Source organism: Acartia tonsa, chromosome 1 (assembly GCF_053477335.1).
Source record: "Acartia tonsa isolate MP-2025a chromosome 1, ASM5347733v1, whole genome shotgun sequence".
NCBI classification, from domain to species: Eukaryota; Metazoa; Arthropoda; class Copepoda; order Calanoida; family Acartiidae; genus Acartia; species Acartia tonsa.
In genome coordinates, this window is record NC_137260.1 from 3,057,291 (window position 1) to 3,065,100 (window position 7,810).

Below are 7,810 nucleotides of genomic sequence, written 5' to 3' on the forward strand. Positions count from 1 at the left end.
TTATAAACATATATTGAACTGAAACACCTTTTCTTTTTAGGTCTACATTTTCGAATATGATGCTAAATCTTTTCAGGTAACTTACATTCTTTTTTTTTTATTTGAATTTTTTTCATGACAATAATTTATTTAGAATTCTTATATTTTTTACACATACAGGATTTGCAACTTCTTTGATCCAAAATCAGAACCTGGTCTATATCATGTAAGTTCAGATTTTTTTTTATTTATAGTTTATAAATTACATTAAAATATATATTACGGTTATGAAGGACTTATCTTGGTATAAGTTAATCAACGTTTGTTTCTCTGTATGGCACCAATTCAAAAAGGAATTTTGGTCTTAAAAAAAATTATATTCATTATCCATCGTTTAGCAGAATGAAAAAGAAAAAAAGGGATGTAGCAGGATGTGGAACTCATATTCTAAATGTTTGTTGTTAGAAGCGAAGCTACTCTATAATTCGAAATTTCCGTCTGTCCGTCTGAGACAGAATATGGGAAACGTGATTTTCTCGGCTCCTGTTTAATATAGAAGACTGAAATTTCTTGTCAACATCCCCATTATAATGGAGCATAATTAAGTATATAACATGGATGCCAGTCTGACCTCTTTTTATCAGATTTTAGGCTCTATATCTTTGGTGTTTATGGTCCGATTTTCAAAATTTTTTCAGTTATAGATATAACCAATTAAATTTCCTGTCGATTAAAGAAAACAACTATGACGGTCCGACTGCCTTTTTGTAGGTTTTAGGCTATTTTTTTTATTTTTCACATTTTTCTCCATATCTTTGGTGTTTATGGTCCGATTTTCAAAATTTATATAAAGTTTTAGATATCAAAATTAAATTTCCTGTCGTTTTAACCCTTACAGATCGGGCCCTAATTCCCACCTTAATAGATCGGGGGGGGGGGGGGGGGGGGGGCTCTAAAAGCCCCCCCCCTCTATCTCGGCTCCTGTTACAGATAAAGACGTAAATTTTTTTTCTGGTGGTTCATGTGTATTTTTAGAGAAAATTACTTTTTCTAATCATAGCGGTCAGACCGCTCACCAGCTTCTTTTTAGCGGCCAGCCGCTAAATTTTTAAACAGCTGTAGAGCGACCAATTTTGCAGCTAGGATGACCAAATTTTAGGACGAACTTTTATTTTTCATAACAAAAAAAATACTTTTTCTGATCATCGCCGAAAAACGGCAAATAACGGAAACCGCCATTTTCGACGGTTACGGCGGTAAAACGGCGGTTGGCGGCGCCAATTAATGTTTTAATCTGTTTATTGTTGCTCAAGGATTTACCAAAAAAAACTTATAGGTCTCTAGCTGTAATAGAAGCCACGATATTCATAATATATGTCTGTAGTAAAAGCCGGACAAAAATCGGTCATAAAGTCGGTCAGGGAGCGGTCAAACGGTCATAACACCACTTTTCTCAGAAGGTCATTGATATCTAAGTATTCATCAAAAAAATTTTAGGTTATTACCTTATACACAAAAGTCATAATGTAGAAATTAAGATTTATTTAATTTTGGTGCTACCCAACCGACTTTGACTGGACATCCTAATAAAATCAACTCTTGCCGACGTATAATTACTAAACTTAAAAAGTCATGAAGTCACAGCTCTCCATCTTACCTACAAAAAAATGAGATTGAAAAAACTAGAGGGGAAGAAAACAAACATGGCAGTCAGACTGCCTTTTAGCAGGTTTTGGGCTATTGTAGATACTTGCGACGAAATTTGAGGCGAATTTATTTTTAGAAAGCTAACTTTATTAAAAAGATTTTCATAACTGACTTAATATATGTATCTTCTATTAACCTATCTCTAGGTATTGATCTATGTAGAGTGTGTCCTATGGACGGGACAAGGTTGGATCCTGTTTGCAGTATTTGCTCTGGACTGTACCTATATTCTAAATCCTGTGGCAAACTTCTTCAGGTAGATAGTTAGACAGATAGATAGACAGATAGATAGACAAATATATAGACAGATTGATAGACAGATAGATAGACAGATAGTTAGACAGATAGTTAGACAGATAGTTAGACAGATAGATAGACATATAGATAGACAGATAGATAGACAGATAGATAGACAGATAGATAGACAGATAGATAGACAGATAGATAGACAGATAGATGGACAAATAGATAGACAGAAAGATAGAAAGATAGATAGACAGATAGATAGACATATAGATAGACAGATAGATAGACAGATAGATAGACAGAAAGATAGACAGAGAGATAGGCAGATAGATAGACAGATAGATAGACAGATAGAGAGTCAGATAGAGAGTCAGATAGATAGACAGATATATAGACACTCTATAGATAGATAGAGACATAAATAGATAAAGATAGAGATTATATGTATAAATAGGCAGATAGATAGACAGATAGTCAGACACATAAATAGATAGATATTTTTTATTCTAGTATGGTAAGAGAGAAGCTGCAAGGGGCGGAGGCTATACCTATGCGACCTTTCCTGGCGAGTGCAGCGGTCAGTCTAACCCCCCTGTTCACTCCAAAATTCATGAGGTCGTCTAAAGTGAACCTGGCAGGGATGGCCCAAACACCAGAAACTGTTAAACAATCAAAATTTTAAATTAATGTTGTACAAATAAATTGTAAATGTAAAAGTATAGATGTATAATTAACTCAGACTACTACCTGGCCCCAAATGTTTGAGACCTTTTGTCACGTCTGCTATCAAATTGCTTTATGAGGATCGTTTGTAGCAACTTGACTGTTTTTATATTTCTGGCCCAAGGTCCCCACCCCGTGGTTAGATTTACATATATCTAGTATCCCACCTATTCTTATACTTTAATGTTGTCACAATTGTAAATATTTAACAGTATTATCAATTTATTATATTTTTACTTTTCTTATTTAGGTTAATCGAGTCATATTTTTTTTTTTATTGTTTTAAAAATTATTTTGTAAATATACTCACATTAAATTGAATTAACATTAAAAATTAAAACAATCTTAATCGAACGTCGTGTTTTTCAAAGAAGGTTTCCTAACTTTTGTGATATTTTATTAAAACAGCTAGTCAGTGCTTTCAGTGATTAGTAGATGTAAAATGATCCACAGAATTTTACATCTACTAATCACTTAAAGCACCGACCAGCTGTTTTTAAAAAATATCACGAAAGTTAAATTTAAAGAAATTAGGACAATGAAATAATATTTTTCTATTAACCTATCCCCAATAAGGAAAAGCAATAACAAACAAAGATAAAATAAACAAATGAAAAGTTTTTGCTCTAGCTAATTCTAAAGTAATGGGAAAATTGGAGGTGGCCTTGAAATAATTTTGGATATTTAATACTTTAAATATCTTATTTGTACCCGACAGTTAGCCTGCTTTTGTGCCTTGTCAATGGATTTATTATTAGTTGGATCTTACACCAGATTTTCATCTTTTCTGATAAAAACACGCAAAAGGCTAAAATGATTCACCTCCCCCCCCCCCCCCCTAAAAGAATAGACCAATAAATGACAGGGAAAATAATAATTGCCCTGTCATAATATCCATGTGTATTCTACATCCATTGTCTAATCGGCCTTTTGAAAGTGGATAGCTACTCTACAGGGTTTATATATGACTAGCGGTTGCGCCCCCTAGAGGCCTCTAGTGGCACTTTAAATGTTTGGTGTTTTAAAAAAAATGATATGATTCCTTGCAATGTTGCGAAGGAGTCTCTATCAAAATTTTACGATACTTTGCAATGTTACGTAGGAGTCTCTATTCGAGGGAAAAAAATTTCGATTTATTGTGATTTCTCTTGGGAGGGTGGTGGTACCCTCCCCCAAAATAGTTATTAACCTGCCCGGGACCTATGAGTCGTTACCCTGTTAAGGAGAACCCGATCGGTTTAGCGGTTAGCGAGATCCTTCGGTACAAACAAACAGACATCCTGTTACTTTAGTCTAAGGATTTGTAACCGACACAGTAGGGCTTTTGAACTTAAACCCATATAACCTATAAAAGATAGAATACACCATGGGGTCTTATTTGGATAATGTATGAATACTCGGCCAAACACCATAAAAACAACCAACTTTATTAATGCATGATCTTTTTGGAAAGTCCTAAATGTGCATAAGAGTAAGTTTTTTTTATTTTTGGCCAAGGCATTTCTCCTACTGTAACTATTTAAACCGTACATCTTAAATAGTAACTGCAGCCATTAGTAATGACCTGGCGTGGGGCCGAAATTCGAACCCATCACCCACTAGACAACTAACTAACTACATGCTATGCAATATTTCTAAAAATATTGTTTTACTTTAACGAACAAAATTTAAATAGACCTTGTTGTTTTATGAGAGCATAATTTTGACACCAGGATAATGATATACAAAATAGCGAAACACATAAAATATCTAGAAACTAAAATAAACAAACAAAAAGCTATTTGTTCTTTTCTGTTGAACCTAGACGATTTATGTTGACAATTAATCAAAATTAAAATTGTCAACTATAATTAGAAGTGGGTACGAGTGCCCTTTTTTCATCAACTTTAGAAAGTTTTGAAAGAAAATGCTCTCTAAAATACATAATTTAAAGAAATTAATTTCTGTTGATAGTTTTAAAAGACACTTAAAGTCCAGCAGATTATAAATTTGAGATTTGATGATTTCCACTTAAAGTATACCCTTTAAGATAATTACGAACATAAACAAAGTTTGATCTATATTCTAAATACTATTTACATAGAAAGGTTTTGTTGATTTTTTCTAGAATTTTTTGCAAGAATCACAGTCCCTTAACCCTAAAATACGAAGCTAGGTATGAATTTATGTTGTAGGTTGTAAAAGATACTTCAAAGACTAACAGTGAATAAATAAGAGGTTTAGTGTTTTCCTCCGATTGTATACCCTCCAAAGTCAATTACAAAAAAAATAAAGTTTGAACTATTCTACGCAGAGAGGTTTTGTTGATTTTTTTACTTAAATTGTTTGTAAGATTTTCAATCCCTTGTCCCAGAAAATACAAAGCAAGGTATGAATTTATGTTGTAAGTTGTAAAAGACACTTCAAAGTCTAACAGTGAATAAATAAGAGGTTTAGTATTTTCCTCTAATAGTATACCCATCCGAAGTCAATTACAAAAAAAAAAGTTTGAACTATTCTACGCAGAGAGGTTTTGTTGATTTTTTACTTAAATTGTTTGTAAGATTTACAATCCCTTGTCTCTGGAAGTACAAAGTAAGGTATGAATTTATGTTGTAGGTTGTAAAAGACACTTCAAAGACCTGCAGAGCATAAATATGCACAAAATAGATTAACACAACCCATTAATTTTTAAGCAAAATTCCTACAAAAATTTTCTATGTATTTTTCGGACAAATTTATAGTACCAAAAACTAACAAAAATTGGGAATCAAATTCATCCCAATCCACTTCAATTGCTCCAAGAGGCTTCGAAGGGGCGTAGATGCTGGTAGAGTTATAATGTAGCTTTGCTATCAAAAAGCAATGGTCTTAATTTGAATATAAATATTAATCCAATACTATTTTTAAAGTAGTAATGTTTTTTTGTCTGAACCTTAAAGATCTTTAGATTCAAGTCTTGGGATGGTTTAAGCTATTTTTCAAGACCCTCTCTGTCCCCCTTGAATACAAAGAGCCTAGATGACAAAATAACTTGCGAAAATCCTCTAAATTTTATGCAAAATTAAAGTAAAAGTATTTAATTTACATTTAGTTGTTCCGAGAACTCGCGAAAATGAATAAAGAATTTGTGGAAAAAATTATCGCAAAATTCTAAATTAGCTTATTTTCATTATGTCCCCGTAAAACGTAAAATCACAAAAACAGCAAAAATAAGACGGGATATACTGGTTAGGTTCTCCATTATTAAAAGCTTCGCAGAGGTTTTGTGTTGTGTTATTTTCATTTTCTAGTTTTGGGTTATTCTAATAAGGAACTCCTAAAGAGTAGTTGCGCAGCCGCTAATTTAAAATAGTGTAATATCTTGGCTTTGTAAAAGAAGTAATTTGATGGGGTCAGCGGAAAGTGTCATATGTGACGTCACAAAATATGTCTAAAAGAGAAGGATGAGAGGAGAAATGGGAAAGAAAATCCCTAAAAAGAAATGGAGAATAAACGTATTTTTATGACGTCATACACGACACTTTCCGCTGTCCTATTGGTTGTTTTGTGTGACCAATTAATTTTAACTACTAAAAGATTTGAAACTAAATCCGACAAAAGTTTTCTTGCGTTGATAACACATAGGCGTATTAGGGAGGGAGGGGACATTGGGCTGTTTATTACAATAGTCCTCAAAGTTTTTAAAAGCGAAGCTTTTCTATAATTAGGGTCGGTCCGTCCGTCCGTCCGTACGTCCGTCCGTACGTCCGTCCGTCCGTAACGGATAGCTTTTTTCGTTAATTTAGGCATGTTAGAATTGTCCTATCGATTTCAAATTTTGCATGGTGATTCCTTTAGCAGTTAGGTACGATTTAGAAAGCGTAGCAACTCTATAATCATTACCAAAAAGTCCGTAGGTCCATTTTAAACATGATGATTTTTTTACTTTTTTAACATCAAATTTTTATGTGATCTAATTATCCGATTGATCTGATTTTTGGTATATTGATTCCTGGGACAACAAAGTATAATGTAATAAACGAAGCAACTCTATAATCAAGTCCTAAAAATGTAAGTATGTCCATAAACATTATCCTGTATCAAGCAGTTTTTTAACAAATTTACTCACAATTTTGCTTTGACTCTTATACATTTATATTCTGATTATTCAGTTCTGACACTATATAAGTGTTCATGTCCGTTTGTCCTACCGTTTCAGTGCTTCGCTTTTATGGATGTTGTCATCCTTGTTTAACAGCGTTTTCTTGTTCGTTGGCCTAACAACTTTGTAGACTTTCATTGAAATTCGATTCGTTGGTTCTATAAGTTAAGTGTACCCACATTTTAATTACTAATTGTAATCTACAGATGGGGTAATATTGTGTATCATCATTTGGGGGTATACAACAATTTATCGGCCATTGTCTTATTCCTGTAGGCCTATGAGACAAGTAGATGCTTCTGTTTTTCTATAGACTTAAACAACTGAATGCATTTTTATGTTGAGTAAGATCTTGATAACAGCTTTGCTGATAAGTCCCTAAGTGCTAGAGGCGAATTGATTTTGATAATAGGAAAAAATAAAAAATATTTCGCATAATTAGACGTTTAATTTCAAATGATTCTATTGTGTTAAAGGGGAGCTTTCTAGAGGCTTTTACTAGCTAAATATTAGATCAAATCAAAACATCAATAAATTTATCTAAATATGTATGTTTAAAATCATTATTTGTAATTATATCTATAATACAAAGTAGCTTGGTCTCTCGGTCCTCCGTCTGTCTGAATCGTTTAAATTCTCCTCTTCAGGGAATATACCTACTGGTCCTGTTGTGGTTTTAAGCTATTTTCATGGTAGGTTGGGCAGCCCCCAACCCCCTCAAAAAACAAAAAAAAATATTTTTTTTTCTGTTTAGTTACCTAAATTTTTTTCAGGCTCCTATTTTTCAAATTGCAAAGCTCCTTGAGGCTAGGGGCGAAGCCGCTAGTAAGTATTATATTGTATTAAATATGCTAAGCAACGGAAAAAAATGACCTTGAATGTGACTTTATCTATGTCAAAACAAAACCTTAAAGTTAAGACACATTTTCCCAGGAATCTAAAGGGATAGGACAATGGCTGAAAAATAAATGTACATCCTCAATAATGATACACACAAGTAACCCTTCTATTGATTGCAATCGGTGGTTGAAA